General features: G+C 35.9%; 1 protein-coding gene and 1 long non-coding RNA gene across 51 annotated transcripts in view; one reads left to right on the plus strand and one right to left on the minus strand.

Moving 5' to 3' along the window:
* Positions 1–17,750, plus strand: part of LOC139810479 (uncharacterized) — a 139,867-nt gene that overhangs the window by 119,637 nt on the left and 2,480 nt on the right. For 39 of the 50 annotated variants that reach the window (XR_011731359.1, XR_011731360.1, XR_011731357.1 and 36 more), the window contains 7 exons: positions 1,654–1,864; positions 3,911–4,092; positions 5,319–5,615; positions 13,557–13,832; positions 14,152–14,211; positions 15,289–15,568; positions 17,498–17,730. This is a non-coding gene — a long non-coding RNA (uncharacterized lncRNA). Of the gene's footprint in view, positions 1–1,653; positions 1,865–3,910; positions 4,093–5,318; positions 5,616–6,804; positions 12,810–13,539; positions 13,833–14,151; positions 14,212–14,503; positions 15,237–15,288; positions 15,569–17,497; positions 17,731–17,750 lie in introns of those variants that run through there. The other 11 variants (XR_011731371.1, XR_011731358.1, XR_011731378.1 and 8 more) reach the window with 11 other exon arrangements.
* LOC139810478 (uncharacterized) overlaps positions 1–17,750 on the minus strand; it is a 352,879-nt gene that overhangs the window by 53,228 nt on the left and 281,901 nt on the right. The gene's annotated exons all lie outside the window — the stretch shown is intronic.

Genomic DNA, 17,750 nt, shown 5'->3' on the forward strand with positions numbered 1-17,750 from the left:
ACCCACACACACCCACTCTCGCGCGCGTATATATACGTGTATGCGCGTGTCGGGCGCACACGCGTGTGCTTCCCAGAACCAACACCAGCAGGAATAACGCCCCCGTATATACGCGATATCCTTTTTTACCTGCGGTACGGTGAGCCTGCACGAGGGTCAACGTCATGAAGCCTTTTAAAAACGATTCGCGCACGTCATAAAAATCTAACCGCGCCCGTCGCGCACAGAGAGGCGAACGCATTTTACGCGTCGCACCTTTGAGGGAAAAGTCAATCGAGGAAGGAAACTTAATATGTAACAGAGAGAAAAGGTAAATAAACTAACAATAAGTCAAAAAAGAAATAAGAAAAAATGAAAAATTATACATAAAAAGAAATTATAAAGCAAGAGAGTATAGATTCATTTCGGTCTGAATTTTTTGTAGATTTTCAATCGTTTGTTCATCAGCGGGAGTTTATCACACGAAAATAAGTAAACCTTGAGTAAAAACAGTTTAATATCTAATGACTTTTTCATTTGTCGATTTGTAAATTATGTTCACCGTGTAGTTTCAAGACTCGAGTGTAAACGCATCATCTTCTGTATTTCTCATCATAGCAGAACGCGGTGCTCAATTATGATGCTCAATTGTTATTAGATCTCATTTAAATGCAATTACTAAATAAGACTTATGACGTGTGTATCTCCACGATTAAATGTCATTACGTAAAGTTGCTTATGCGGAAGTTGCCGCGACCAGGCTGTCGAGAACGGAGGCTGAAAATTTATGTAACCAATCACTCTTCACGAATCGTACGGGTTTTTATCCAAACTAATAAATTTTTATACCGAATTCATTATCGTCAGAAACTTTCCTGACGTTCTAAGTTTCTCGTTACTTTATTATACGTTTGAAGTCCCACGAATATATATATATATATATATATATATATATATATACATGCATCTCCCGCGCAAAGGCGCTACTGTAAAATTGAAAGCAAGCGCACAGTAGAAAGAAATATAAATGCATATTCATGCAACGTGTTGCATGCACCTCGAGTTGGGAGCGTGAGAGCAAGCATGACACCATGAGAACCACTACGTAAAGGACGTTGTAGGAAATTCTACTCATCTCGAGCGTCTCTTGGCACATATACAACTCAGCTCAATGCAGCGAGTTTGGTACAAACGGCCCGAGATATGTATATGTCCGCTTGCAAAGCGCTTGGTACAGCAGTAGGAAGTAGATATGAAGGTTGCGTGAGAGATAAAGAGAGAAAAAGAAAGAGATTGAGGGGCGGGAGGGCAGAGAGGAAGGGCGCCAAGATGAGATGACAGAAGAGACCCCGGAATCCTACATCCAAAGGGATTGTCTTTGCGACCCTTCAACGGGATTTAGAGTAATTATAGCTTTGTTTATTATTGTTAGGCGAGTTGTGCATTGTACAGGCGCTCTCAAACCAACGCGAATTAATCTTTGCTAAGTGGAGCCGATGTGGCACTGGCATTCCCATTTCTCTTCCCTCCGCGCCATTCTGCGAGATCCGCGGATGAAAGGTAGCTACAGAAGAGCCAGCGCCTTCGCTCGCCTCCCCCCGGCCCTGCTTCGTGAACTCCATACTTCTATCATTATCCTATTCTGCCTCCCTTAACTAGCATCTTTCATTAAAGGAAGCCGTCACCATTGTGCCCAACTTGTACGACTCGATAGACAATGCGACTTTGTCGGACTCCCGCAGTTGCCATTCACGCCGCTTGCTCTTGGATCCTCCCCACGAAATTTCCAGATCTCTAAGTGCTAATTCGCGAGGAAGAGGATATATTCTACAGACGCTATCGTAACGAAGCACCTGGAGCTTTGGAGCCAGCGAAAGAATGTCAGGCTAGTATTATTAATGGTTTGCGTTGAATAAATAACCACGCGATACGATGAAATTCAAAATCTGGTGTTTTTATCGTATATTCTTGTAAATTTATGAATTTGTAACGAGATTAAAAATATTCAAAGTCTCTTTTGTCCAAAAATAAAGGGAGGTATAATTTATAAAATAAGGTTAAAAAAAGATGCAATAACATTTTTACATAATAATCGTGGTAACAAACTTGATATATATTCTTTTCTTCTTATAAGCTTAAAATACTAAAATATTTTTGAAATCTTGACTCTTAATTTTTTTTTATTTACTTGTTCTATTATCGTTTCATAATTATTATTATTACAAAAAAGTTACTAAAACCTTTTGGTAGAATATATATAATATAAGAGTGATAATTTTTAAAGTTAATAGATTAAAGTTAATAGAAAAAAATAGAAGTAATAAATAAATGAATATAAATAATTAAAATTTAAAGATGTCTATATAGCTGCTTGTCCTATTTGATTTATCATAAAATCCTATAGATACTTAAATTCGCTTTTCTTAAACTATCCCGTGGTTGGCGAGAACGGCGATTATTTCAAGTTTAAGAGGGTGAAAATTTAATATCTGATATGCGCGATTAAACGAAGTGAAGAAACGCCTTGAACGTGCGGGCATGAAAAATGCGCGAGTGTTTTAATCAGCGTCGGCTCCATGGCATGATAATGGGTGGTCACGCCTACTGCATTAGCTCGACTAAAAACAATTAGTCTGATGGCTACCCACGTTTCTCCGTTCGGAATTATTCAAGAACCGCAACGCCGCGCCGTGCCGCGCCGCGCCGCGACGACGTAGCGATTTCCCTCGTTTCATCTAAAATCACCGGTCGTGACGCCGTCAACGAGGTTGCGCAATGAATTTAGTGCCATCGCGTTTCTTGATCATAAAGAATTAAAAGAAACACACAACGTCTACGATAAACCCAAAACGTAAAACCAATTGATTTAAATTAAAGAACACTGACGTGTTGACACTTATTATACATTAGTTAATTTTCTTATTATTTCAGTTTTTAGTTTTATCCTAATAAAAAATGATAAAATGTAGTTTAGTAGAAATTTAAAATTGTTTAAATGAAACTCGCGAACACGGAAAATATTTTTATAATAATGATCTAATTTTAAAATGCGAACACTTTGAATAATACGCCATATCATTGTATTTTTCAGCGCTCTTCGTATTATGTAATTAAATAGAAACAAGTGTTAAATTAAAATATTTTCATTATAATATATTCTCACGTGAATATCTTTATAATTCAAATTATATATTATTAATATATGTATCTATGTATTATGTCATTACATGAAAAGTCTTGTAATTACAAAAATCATTTCATATACCTATAATTATTGTCTTCTGTAAACTTCTTTACGTTATTAATTTTCATTCACGTGTTGTTTTTTAAAGCGCGAAAATCATAATTAAAAGCATACTGTAAGGTAAAATATGAATGTTTAATTAAAATATATTTTATTTGGTAAATTATATCAATTCACTAGTAAATCACTTTATTTGGAATAATTGCCTTCGATATATAATCCACGATTAATTTGAAATCGAATCTTTTTCAAAATATAAGTAATTTCTTATTGTGTAGAAATATTTATAATTACCACAGCTACAAAAACTATTGGTCATATAATTGTACTATTCTTTTATTATTTTACCAATATTTTAACATTTTTCAACAAAATTATTAAATTTCATAAAATGTGCTCATTTATATCATTGATATTATATATTCACTTTTGTTCTGTGAAATCAAATATCACAATATTTATTTTATTAATTAGTTTTATTAATAATCACATTACACTATCTTTTTCCCAAGTAAAATACTGGTTTTAATTAAAAATAGGTTAACAAAAGAAAATATTTAATTTCTGTATTATATCCCCTCTAGTTTTACATTTTCCAAAATATTCCATGTAAAATATTAGTGTTAAAAGCATTAGCGATAAAATACTAATATGACAAATATTAACAGTTCTCTCGTTCATTTTCAGATAAAAAGATGAAATGTCCATTTCATGACGCTGAATGCGATGGAATTAATTAACCTGCCCATCGAAATACGATCAGACCTTCCCTTCGACGAGCACCTGCTCGTCATATGTTACTGCGAAGGACAAGAATCGATTAAACTCTAAATTGAGATGGCTGCGTTGAATCAACTTAGTCATACTAGGTACGTCATGGAACATGACACATTTGTACGCCGGTCAATCCAGTTTGACACTTCACTGGACAGTGATCTGTCATTCATATTTTTTTCTTTTTTTTTGTCGACAACTATCGGTTGCTCGGGGATTAATTGATTGAGTTCCGTTTGTCCATTTCTGGCTCAGTATGTCGCAGTTGATTAATCTCGCTACCGAGGATTAAAATCTTGCGTGGAAAACACATGTTTTTTTTTGCATTATTAATGCACCTCCTCTATTTCATAAAATTGACGAAGTTAATTTTCTCTCTTGCAAACATTACATTGTAATCTTATAAAGATACAATTTTGTAGGACTTTGAGGAGAACTTCAAGACTCTACTTCTTGATCAAATTAAATTTTTTTGTCAAAAATAATGCTAAGACATAATTACAATTCTGATTTAATCTAAATTATAATTGAATTTTAGAGCAATTTATTTGAATACTTCATCAGTCTAACTGGATCTTATAAAGTTACATATTATTTTTAAAAATTTCGTTTTATCTGTCTTAGCCCTTCGTCCCGAATGGTTTTCCCTGATTCTTTTTCCAACCTATGACCCACTAATCCAAACGCGAATATTGATGTGGCAGGACAAACAAAGAGCCCATCGGTTTTCTTTTACGAATCTCTTTAATTTCCGCCTCTATTTTCTGTGACGCCGCAGTGACGAACGACACGGCAGTGGTAAAAACTACCGTGAACAAAATGAGTTTTCGGAAAATGTAGGTCTGAATATGCGTTCAAATCTCGGTTCAAATGCAGGAAATGGAAATTTCACCTTAAACCATACGTTTATCAAAGTAGACAAAACGTAAAAGGTTGAATCATATTTCAATTTTATAACGCATGAAAAAATATACATTGTATAAATAAGTATAACAATAATAAAAAAAAATATATTCAATACAAAACTAAGAATAATCTTATTGTGAAGCTTACCTCCTCGAGTCTAACCTTTTGCATGACATGTCGGCTTACTCCTTTTTAATTCAAGCATGCAAAACAAAAATCAGATGTGATCTTACCTCCTTAACTTTTTCACGGCGCTGATTGGTCACATCGTCCAGAGGTGGATTAGGCGGTCTAATAACGTAAATGCCAGCAACGGACGCGGCTGGCGCTTCGACCACCGAAGGCTCAAATTGTTTATGTCTGATATCTAAACGTCGATCTTTATCTTTATTTTTATCTTTATCCTCGATTTCAGGCTCATCCTGCCCAGGGACCACGTTATCCTGCACCCAGGCCGGATTCAACTGTTCGTTACGTTCTTCCGGCGCGACGCCTCGATCGACGACACTCGCGAGATCGCGCCGTGTTATAAATGTTCCGGTTATGAGAAGGATCAGGATCACGGACAGCAGTCCGCTGATCGCTAATCTTTGCATGAGCCTCATGTCGTCTAGACACTTGCCGCAGCTCGACCAGCCGCCTGGAGTCTCGGACTGGATTGCGCTCGTATTGGCAGAGCTATGAAGAAAATGTGAAAGATTCGTTGTCAAATGTATGAATCTTTATGACAGAGCTTACTGTTGTAACGGCAATCAACGATACGATTATAATAACACAATTTTGAGTACTTTTAATGCTTTTTGGACTCAAATTTTTGAATATAAAAAATCTGTTATTCCAAGAAAAATTCAAAGTTTAATTATTTAAAGAACGCAATTGATTTCTAAATCGATTCGTCTTTCATGTTCAAATTTTATCGCGCCATTGAGCAATTTAATGCTATCGATCACAAAAGTCAATTTAAGGGGGCATCAGTCTAGGTCTATTTCGCCATATTTTCAAGAATTTTTTTGTCATAAATAAAATGTATTGAAATATCTCGAAACTTTTATATATTATCTCACATATATTGAAGTACATAAAAAAAAATTTTTTTTTTATTTATGGCGACAAATGTAAGGGTATCCCATAGAAATCTGGTTGACATGATATCTCGAGTTAGAAACGTCTGAAACAAAAAATTCAAACGGGATATTAAAATATAAGTAAGTGGCTATAGCTGGTACTAGAATTAAACATTTTGGGTAAAAAGAAACAAAATGGCGGACTTTTTTAGTTGCAAAAAACTGCAAGATATTTGTCGAGATATTCAAAAGTCCGCCATTTTGTTTCTTTTTACCCAAAATGTTTAATTTTAGTACCGGCTATAGCCACTTACTTACATTTTAATATCCCGTTTGAATTTTTTGTTTCAGACGTTTGTAACTCGAGATATCATGTCAACCAGATTTCTATGGGATACCCTTACATTTGTCGCCATAAATAAGAAAAAAAAAATTTTTATGTACTTCAATATATGTGAGAAATATATAAAAGTTTCGAGATATTTTAATACATTTTACTATGACAAAAAAGTTCTTGAAAATATAGCGAAATAGACCTAGACTGCCTCCTTAAAAAAAATGTTGATGCCGTACATCAGTAATTATAAGTATGAATCACATCCGCAGCGTCTCGTGGTACTTACTTGCGAACCACCTGTTAAACGTAATTCGAGCACGGCGGCGAATAAGTATGCGATTTTGTTCCAAGTTCTTACAGTAGGCTATATCAGATTGTTCCTTGGAAATGACTAATTCGACGAAATTAAGCCTATTAGGCCTCGCGCTTATCAGCAAAAATCTGCGAAGAAAAAGCATTAACTATATTACTAACCGAAATCTTCGAACGAATATAAACAGGATATTATTCGACGATCGTCTGCAGTCAGCGTTATGTTTAAAATCGCCCGAAACTATTGCCGGAGCAAGGTTCGTTGACTCGAGTCGCAAGGCTGATCCACCCGAGCGAAGGTAATTTTTCGGGGAGAATGATTACATCAAAGCGTCGCGCGAAAAAATATTAAAAGCGATATACGTACGCCAAGTGCTGCGAGGGATGGCGAGAGCGCGCGGTATCGCCGATCGAGAAAGAAAGGCGAGCGGGAGGATACGAGAAGAGGTGAGAATCAAAGAAGGCGAGATAGTTTGGAGATTCCGAAGTCTCTGCCGAAATGTGATCACTGCATTTTTTATCGAGCCCGAGGGATCGCGAACGGTTTCTCCGGTCCTCCCTGGCATCGAGAGAGCCTGCGTGCATTTTATCGCCCCGGTCGCTGCAGGCGTTACACCTGCAGATCTCGATTTTCTTTCCTTTTTGCTATACGCAACGTGCCTTTCAGCGCGGCCTAAAATCTGCCGACTTTGCTCGCTCATTCGTTATCTATTTCCCCGGTCAAAAACGGCTTAAAACTGAGAGTTTTAAGAATTTCGAGTTTTAAAAACAATTCTCGCGATCATACAATCATCGATAAATATAATCGAGAATCATTCGCGAGTCTGCTCATTTAAAGGCATTTAATTATTGTGAATCACTTTTAAAAAAGACAAACATTCTTATTTAATATAAAGTATTCATTATTTCGAGATACTTGAATATTGAAATAGATATATTCTATTAAATGTATTGTTAAATATCGTCCGAAATTATATTATTCCCTAATTACAATGTAACTCCAATCGTGATTGTCTATTACTTCGCAGAAGTGTGTTTTCCTAGCAGAGATGCCTGGTTTTACATTCTGTTTGGGAATTTAAGTATTCAAACGGCATTAATGCGGTTGCCACGCGACATACTAATAAGGCTAGGCGATCGTTTGTCGGATGTAATGTACTATTAGAATCGAACGACACGATTTCGCTTCACTTCATTACTAAAACAGCAAATTAGGTAGAACGAATTCTACGAAACATTGCGCTTTAAATTATTCACAAGGCCGCGAGTTTGTAGCACGATAACTGTCGATACTGCAAAATATCGTGGCAGAAAGTTCGAGATATCAAAGTTCAGGTACAGGTAGAGGTACGCGTTCCAACGTTGATTCAACTCGATCGTAAGCGATGGTCGAGATAGAAAAAAGAGAGCGAGACGGAAAGAGAAGAAACGGCACAGAAAAAAGGATGCAAAGGGCGAAAGAAGAAGAAAAGAAGACAGAGGGAAAGAGAGAAAAAAAGAGAAAGGGGCAAAAGAGAGTGAGAGAGAAGGAGAGAGAACAGCGCGTGTGATGGCGAGAGAAGAAAAGAGGAACGGAGGGAGAAGATAAATCGTCGAAGCTACACTCGGTGGCCAATAAATTGCGCGGCACAGCCCCGAGGTTACCAAGATTGCTACGTGTCACATTCTTGCGAAAAATTGGACCGATGGAAGTATCTTAAAGTCAGGCAAATATGCGTCGCGAATGGACACGTACGCGAACACGTCAGACCACCCACCCAATTGCGAAGCTGTAGCAAAAATAATGGATATTGCATCCGTTTTCTCGAGCCTTCGGTAAATACAACGCGAGTCTATTTCTTCCTTCTTCCAGTCTTGTCATACATTTGAAAGAACATACGGTTGCTTTTCCATTAATCATTGATATTACGTGCCAAAATGGTGTAATGTCATAAAGAAATGTTGGAATATACAACTGCTTTATGGATGACTTTTTAAAGACTTGCACTGTCCTGACCGATAAATCGTTTAAATTAATTAGTAATATCTCTCTTATGTTTATCGCGCAAAATGATAAATTTATATACAAAAATAAATAAAAGGCTTTAGAGAATTTCTCAGGATAATATCATACGAAGATGTGTATACATAAAAATAAAAATTTTTTTTACCTTTCTATTAGTTTAATAATTTAATGATTTTTAAATTTAATAATAGCATATTAAAAATTTAATAACAAGAAAATTAAAAAATTCCATTCTTGTCATCATGTATTCCTAAACATTTCAAACATTTGCATCGAGCTTTCGTTCTTCATTTAATTATTCGTTCATGATTTCCCGTTCATACGTTCTGTGCTTGAAACGACGTATAACCGTCCTTCGAGAGCTTCTTCGCTGGGATGCAGAGAGAACCCCGCTCTCTTTTGATCTTATTATTCCCGAAGGATAAGCGGTCGCCGATCGTAAAGGTCGTATCTCTTGGCGCATCGAGTTCAATGAGGCACACGGAGATCCGCCACGACGAAGCGAAGGAGAATCGCGCGCTACTATACGGAAGAAGATGAAGAAGAAGAAAAGAACAAATAAGGAGAGTGAAATAAGAGACGCGAGAGTAAGAGCGAGACGTCGAAAGGTTAGCGGGTGGTTCAACCAATCTTCCACTTCGTCCGAGGTTTTACGAAGGGAGTAACAAATAGGGGTGGCAGAGAGGAAGGACGATTGCCAAGAAGGCGGCGAGGCGGGAGCACTCCAGGAGTTTACGAGAGGACCGGTGCATGAACACGTCAAGGTGGGGCCTGGGGCACACCGGTGGTTACCGTCCCGAATGTCCAGCACGTGTGTGAATTCGTATATATATGCACGGGTGCGCCTGATATACGTATATATACACGGAAAGGCGGCGGCGGCGGGGACCTTGGAACCTGCCCAAATCGAGTGTCGGGGCACACTGTACCTCGCCTCTGAATACCCGGCATTAAAACCAACTATAACGCTCTTTGGATCTCGATTATCGGCGATTCCACCTTTGAGGGCAAGATATACGACTCGGTTTGGAGATGTCGTTTTGATCGTCCGATATTTAAACATTTTTAGAATATATAAACTAATATATTTAATAGGTGTATTACGCACGCTAGGTATCTTTAGATTCGATTTTATTACTGTGCTAAATTCTCAGTTGTATAAGATTATATTATTATGCAAAGTTATATAAACTATGATTTTTATCAAAATTATTGTATTTAATATTTGGAGTAAAATTCAATGAAGAGAAGAGAGGAAGAGGAATACATTTTTTATTTAAAAAGAAAAAAGATCGTGATTTTCATAGGATTGTTTATCTTTCGATATAATATTTATAATACACGCAATTTAATTTAACCCATTAAGTCTTTCTAAGGAGGTTGCTGCGCGTTTTTCTGTTTTAAGTCCTTGTATAACTCACAATCAGATCCTATAATTAAAATTTTAGACTGCAGTTTATATTTAGAGGTAAAAAGAATTGCTCTTTCCGAAAATCTAGTCAGCAATATAAAGTTAGATAATTAAAAATAAAAAAGATATAAAGATAGAAAGTGGAGATAAAAAAGTAACCTCTGCTTTTTTACTGAAATGTATTCAATTAATAAATTATTTCGTTTACCTTTTTGAATAGAATAAATCGATATAATTATTATTTGAATGATCTATATCAAGAAGTTTATTTGAAAAACTGGACGAAATTATTTATTAGCTGAATCAATTTGTTTGTCAGTAAAAAGGCAGGGATCACTTACTTTTTTAGCTGCATTTTCAAATTTTATATATCTATTTTTTCCAGATATCCCACCCCATCATTGACTAGATTTTCAGAAAAAATAACTCTTTTTACCTCTAAATAGCAATTGCGATTGAAAAAGTTTGATCAGAACTCGCGTTACAAGAATTTAAAACAGAAAAATGCGTAAAGGCCTTCTAGGAGTTAATAAGATAGAAATTAGAAGCATTTTCTGGAAAGACACGAGTACTTATTTTATAAGGTAACTTTTTTTATTTCTTGAAATTAGAACAAATGCAATAGAGATATAATAGACGTGTAATAGAGATTGTTTACACACGTATTTGCTTCGTCATTATGTGTGTAAGTATACTTAAGAATCAGAGATCTAATTTATTTTTAATTAATGACTTCAAAGTTAGCTAATTTTGATACAATATCTATTTGCGCTGTAGCGAATAAGACATGGACAGTTCTTTGGAACTGATACGAAACTCATAAGAAACGAATAATTGTTGACCTGTCTTGCGTACTGTTATGTAGTTTCCACTTGCAAGAAGTTGTAGCTTTTTTTTTATGTAACTTTTACTATAATTCCTTCTCTTGCGAGTTCACTGCTTGCGTGACGTATCCAAGCATTTGTTCCCAGCGTACTTCGTAATTTACTCAGTGCGTTTGCATGTTTTATGGACGTTATATAAAACGTCGGAAATATACGGCGTCTCAAATATTTAAAGTTCGCTGGGGAATACGAGGCGAGACCTTCTCGCTCCCCTTACCCTAGGTACGTTTGAAATTTCTACAGTCAATCTCTCTTTGCGCCTTCCTCGCCGTTTCGTATCTCGCTCCGTCCCGCCTCGTCCCTCCTCAGAAACCCGTCACGGCGTGCAAGTCTGCAGAAGCTCCAATGGAAGTTTGCTTTCGTAAGCGAACGTACCGCTTCTCTAACTAGCGCAAACGGAAACAGCTGAGAAAGAGAGACAGATAGAGAGAGAAAGAGAGACGGAGGAAGGAAAGGAAGGAGAGCGAGCGGGAGAGAGAGAGAGAGGGGGAGGAAGAGAGTCCAGCCGGTGGTTCCTGAGCAGGATCGGTGGTGCATACTAGCAAATCATACCTAAACTCCTAGGTTTGATTCCGCCTCACTTCCCCATTGATGCAGCCTGAGACTTTAGCCCGGAGGTATGTCTACTTAGTTTGCCAACTCATTACCCAATTATCGTTATAAGATCAGAAACCAGTCCGACTTCATGGCAAAGGCGAATCGGAGTAGTCGGGCGGAAATCTAAAGCAATGCTAATTGCGCCCTTCTCGATTCGAGAGGTCTCGTTAGATATGCGGCAAAGTGGATATTTAAAAATAAAGTTTCCGGCAAACAAGCCTCTCCGCTACTCATTTTATATTCACATAATCGCATCGATCTCGTGTACAAGAATAGAGAGCGAGATAGGACCGCGAAACAATTTCTCATTATGCGCGACTATCCAAATGTGCGAACTATTATAATTAAATCAGCCGCATTAGGCAGAATTATAAGTTTTTACGACGTTAACCGACACGACGATTAAGCCCCGAATAAATGTGAAATTGTAATTAACAATCCTCTCGTCACCGCTCTGCTCTGGCGTTACATATATTTATGCCTGTCCGTAAATAGTGTGAGCGCGCGCGTAGACTTGTGCGCGCGCGGTGCACACAGGGAAAACGGGATGACCGAAGACAATGCGGGCAACGTGTTAATCCCAGGATACCGCGTGTTTATCGCGGTTCGTCCAAGCGCCTCGAGGCTGTACTTGCAGGGTGTCCTACGGTTCCTTCGGTACCTCCGAGATATCAAGGGCCAGGCTTTGTCAGTAGTGGTAGTACCGAAGTCACCAACATCCGTGGCCACTAACTTACGTCGCACGATTAAGTCAAGGACTTCCCACTTCGTGCATCGAGTAGCGCCGCTCGAGACATATATCTGCCGCTTCAAGCCACGGGGATTTATGTGTACATATACAGCGGAGCCCGCGCGTTATTTCACTCGTTCAAAAATAATTCGACAGATTTGAGATATTATATATGTTGTCGATAGCATGCGCATACTTTATAACAATAACGTTATATTGATATCTCATTATCGGCTGTATAATAGCGATTTCGTTAAATGCCATTGTTCTGATTGGCGTTAATATCGTTAGTGACAGTTTATGTGGTTATTACATTGCACAATATTAAACTGGTATCAAAATTACGCAAACAACCGTGTACGCGTCGCTAATTAGCTTATAATTTCCAGTGCGTACGAGTATCGAATTTTTAACGACATAATCACACATGATAACGGCGTGAATCGAATATTATCGGTAATCAAGCTACAATTCATTATTACCGCACGCCACTGAGATTTCCATGCGAAGATAATGCAGAATACCAACGTTGTATTTTCATAAACGTCAAATGGCATTAGTAAAATGTACGTTCACATTCTAATGTATATGAATATTAGGATCGTATTTTATACAATATGCGCGTATATTTCGTTCTGCAATAAATTAAGCCTTATTACTCGATGGAAATTAGATATATTAATATCCTGGTGTCTAATTGAGGAGACGAGACGGATGAAACTTGCAAAAGAAACTTTCCGCTAGCGATCACAGAGTTTAGCAATTTCATCACGATCTAGCAAAGATACGATAAATGATTAACAAGGTGTCTCGTCGACACGGGGTCGTTGGCTCGTAAAGTTAGTTGATACAGTACGATGTGCGACGACGCAAGTTGCCTTGGTTGGCTTCTATGTCTTATATACGGTTTCCGTCGGATGCGAATTCATCTTAAAGTCGAACAGAATTCAACCGCTGCCGTGCCCCGGTCGTCCCATTAAAAGATAATCTTTTCATTGACCGAGGCACCTAAAGTCATTAAGTCTTCAAATTCGCGTAAATAGCTTTGACTGTCACATCGCGAATTACATTTAATTTAATGGCAGAAGCTGAAAGAACAACATTGTGTAATTCGATTTTATTAATGTTCAGCAAATTTATATTCGTTAGATTTGGTTTAATTGGAACATATACGTTAATAAGTGAATATACAGTAATCATTCGGTAAAATAATTTTATTTGGAGACTTAATTCCCGCGCGGTAACGGCAGTACAAATATTCATCTTTGCAATTACTAAATATACGACATAAAGCAGTGCGTTTTGTTTTACAGCGCTGCGCATTCGAGATCAGTGGTGCGTCACACAACCCAAGTAAAACGAACCGTTCGACATACATTATTCAATTAAGATACGATTGGGGAACCGTGCGAATGACACCGGGGGAAAACAGTGGAACAAGTCGAGAAGCAAATTTAATTTCGCATTTGTAGCGGAAGGGAAAAAAACCTCAGACCCTGAGATACGTGTGGAATGAAATTGCCCGACTGAAAAAGTCCGTTATGCCAAGGGACGGTCGTTATTCCAGTCAGATTTCAATCATTGTAACTGTGAGTAAGCAGAGTTGAAAGAGTTACTTTGTCGAATCAAGAGCCATCATCAGGCGGTACAGATTAAAATGTGAAACATACACAGAATAGAATTCATCTCTTTGCTTTAAATATAAAAGAAAATATTTTCAGATTGTTGTTGTATAATTAAAATATTATTTCTTCGTAATTACCAACATTTGTTATTATTTTACAATGTTCTGAGAATAGTTAAGATTCGGATGTTAAAGAATATTCGTGTTTTATCAATTTAGAAAATATAAATATAAAGATTATGTATCACAGAACGCAGTAATAAAATGTAAACAAATTATTTCAGACTTATCTCAACTAAAGTGCAGTCATCAAGAGTCTCGTGATACCTTCTCAATTAATGTTTGTGAGTATTATCAAGACGAACAATATTGATATAAATTATAAACACTGAATGAGGAGAAACATCGTTTGGAAGAAAATACGATAAATTTTAATTTGATTATGATGCAATCTGTAATTGTGTAACCAAATCATCCAACCTGTTGTGTGATAATAATTTATATTCAAAAAGCGAATAATCTTTATTTGATATTTCAAGCAAAAGCTTAATGAACTAGTTCGGTATACGTTGAAAATGAATGAAATATTATACGAAATTTTTGCATAAAACTTGTACCGAATAAATTATTCTTTAGTGATTTTATTAAACGCGGCTATTCAATCAGTCATTATTTGAGCTCGCGAGAAAGCTCATGGAAGACTGAAAACGATCAGTGGCGGATATAGCGAACGCACGCGACGAATTTAAATTTGGCACAGGTCGTTCGCCTGCCTCCATTCCTCACATTACACGACTGCAAGAGACTATCCAACCTGTTGGCCCGAGACCGCACGTTGGAGACATGAAACTCCCATTCAACTTTCGCGTTTCATATAATAAAAGATCTAACATGTCAGTTTAGATATATGTACCGTCTATTTTGTTATTGTCTGTTCAATTCACGTTTAAAATTATTTGTAGATTTATAAATTGAAATGTCATTCATTTAACTGATTGTGAGTTGAAGATTATTTCTTGGTTGTTATATAGCTATGCGAGTTTTATTGAGGAAATCGTTAAAGAAAGATATTTGCCATAATATATAAATTGAATACAAAAATATTTTACGCCTTTGTATATAATATTAAAATTACTACAGTCGTTGATATATTAATAAGAAGTGTCTAAATTATTATACTATTATTATTTTGTACACATTCACATACAAAATTTAAAAAAAAAATAAAAAATATAGTTAAATCTGTAATCAAAATACAAATCAAAATTAATGTCTGTCCACAAAAATGCGGTTATTATTAAAACAAACAGAATTTTAGTAGCGTAATATCGATTGTATAGTTCGATGAATAAATTAAAATCTTAATAAGAAAAGAATCACTCAGTTTTTATCACCTATATCTTGCATTATTCATCAATTAGGAGACTAGGACACAGATGTATATGGTTGGCAACTGCAATTGGAAGATCGCCAAGATATGAGGCTTTACACCTCTGGATAATGGAAAGCGAAGAATGCGATTCTTGAGCAACAGTGAAAGACGCCTGGGGTTAAATTTATTTAACTCAAAACTCGTTAACTAACTCTAAGGTATTCGACAATTGGAAGGATCATGTTCAATCAACCTTTTATAACGAGAGTATTTAAAATTTACGATCAAATAACAATATAGGTCGCCTATTTTTTCAAAATAAAAAGAAGGTAAATTTGGCATCATCTTATCTCTTCATTTGAAATATTATAATTATTCTAACATGCTATATATTACATATCATATTATATTATATTATATTATATATTATAAAATGTTTTAATAAATATAGCATGACTTTAGCAATTATATAAATGGACAATTAATATTATTTCATAAGATCGTTTCATTTCGATGTTAAGTTCATAAAAAAGACTTTACAAACGACTTTACAAATATGCGATTTATATTTAACACATTATAATAATTAAAGAAAGTTAATCAATTATTTAAATTAGGATTAATCAGACTTAACACAGATTATGTTAACATAGATTATATGTTAATATTTTAACGATCAATACTATATAATATTGTAAATAATTAACTCACGATCAAATCAACTCTTTTAATTTGTAAGAATCTCAGTTAAAATATAGAGTCCATTCGCAGATTTACGTTTCGGAGAGGTACAAAGTCTCACTTCCGCATGGGTGGAGCATTTTCGCGTTGTTATTAAAACAGTCCCGGCGGCACTTAATCACCGAGTACAAAATCCGCAATACGAAATACACGAGCTTTTTCCAGCCGCAATTTCCACTCGCGCTTTCATATACACTTGACTAACTTTCGAGCTCACCACAATCAAATTATTACCTACTGACAAAGTGGATTACACATGTTTTACAACAGTTTGGAGATATGTTTCTAATCGACACGTAATAATATATAAAGATCATTAAATACCTATTAATATCGCCTGATGGAGATATCTCAACATAATAGATTTTAATCAATCTGTTAAACTTTGTTTATTAAATGCACAGAACTAATGCACATAGATCATTTCAATTAGTTAAATTTTTGCGTTCTAAGAAGAAACTTGATCTTTGCATGCTTATATTTACATGTCGCTTTTATGCGCGATAAAGGAAATCAGCACATCAAAATGATTTTAGTATCTTTTTTTCGCGAAACATGAAACAGCTATTCCTATACTAAAGTGAGGGGTGTCGTTTTTCATTGACATTCTTCGGGGTAAGAATAGAAAGATAGAAAATGCATTTCAGTATTGTCAAATGTCGAAGTATGACAGGCATAATAGACAAGTTGACGTTCTTCCATGCCGATGTCGTGACATAAATAACGTTACAAGCGTCGACGACTCATAAATTCGTGCTCGCATGTCCCGCTTCGCCTTGAGCTTTCACAGTTTTTATTTTATTTTATTCACAATCACACTATTTGTGTATAGGATTTGTCGGAAGACTATCGACACTTTTTAAAGAGATATAACTTCGACTCTATTGGCATGGTATAATAATGCGAGAAGATTATTTTAACTCTTAGCTGGCTGCACATTTCACCAGAATCACATAGCTGGCACACTGGGGCCGTTTCAGACCCCACCACTAAAGCGCTTTCTGCGAGAAAGCTATTAACTTTTTTACTTAAAAAAATTCCAAGATAGTCTTCGAATGTTGTTTTAACAAATGTCATAGGTTAATAAAATGTAATATTAAGTATGAAAAAAATTGGAGAACGTAAAAGAAAACGAAAAAATGACTGTTTTCGCACTCAAAAATTCATAACTCTTATATTTTAACTCTTCCATTTTTTAGTACCATTTTCGTACAATAGGGGGGCTTAAATTAGAGCTGTAGGCTGAGTCGTTTAATACCCCACAGTGCCAGCTAAGGGTTAAGAGAAGAAAACTGAAATTATCTTTCACTACTTATTTTTAAATGTGAGATATATAAATAAACCTGTAAAAGTTCATGGATATAGTAAAAATTTAATACTTTATTGATTATATATTGACCAATAATTAAACTACATACGTTATCAGGTTATAAAACATTTATGTGATAAATAATAAAGACAGCAGAGTAATATTTTAAACTTCTTAATTATTATTTCTTTCTTTTTAAAACTCTTAGGAGATAGTATTTACTGAAATATCTCGCAGAAATGGAAAGGGTTGTCAAGAATTCACAAGAATTGTAGCGGGAGTCGATTACACGAAAGTACAACGAAAAGCTACAATGACTAATTAGACGAGTTCAAAGTCCCAGGTCGACGAGGATCTTAAGAAACTCATCGAGTCACAGAAGCATCTCAAGAAGCTTTATGTTGGCTAAGAGAAGTTTTACGATCGCAATGAGAATACGAGGTACGTATATATCTCTTTTT

This window comes from Temnothorax longispinosus, chromosome 3 (genome assembly GCF_030848805.1).
Source record: "Temnothorax longispinosus isolate EJ_2023e chromosome 3, Tlon_JGU_v1, whole genome shotgun sequence".
Lineage (NCBI taxonomy): Eukaryota > Metazoa > Arthropoda > Insecta > Hymenoptera > Formicidae > Temnothorax > Temnothorax longispinosus.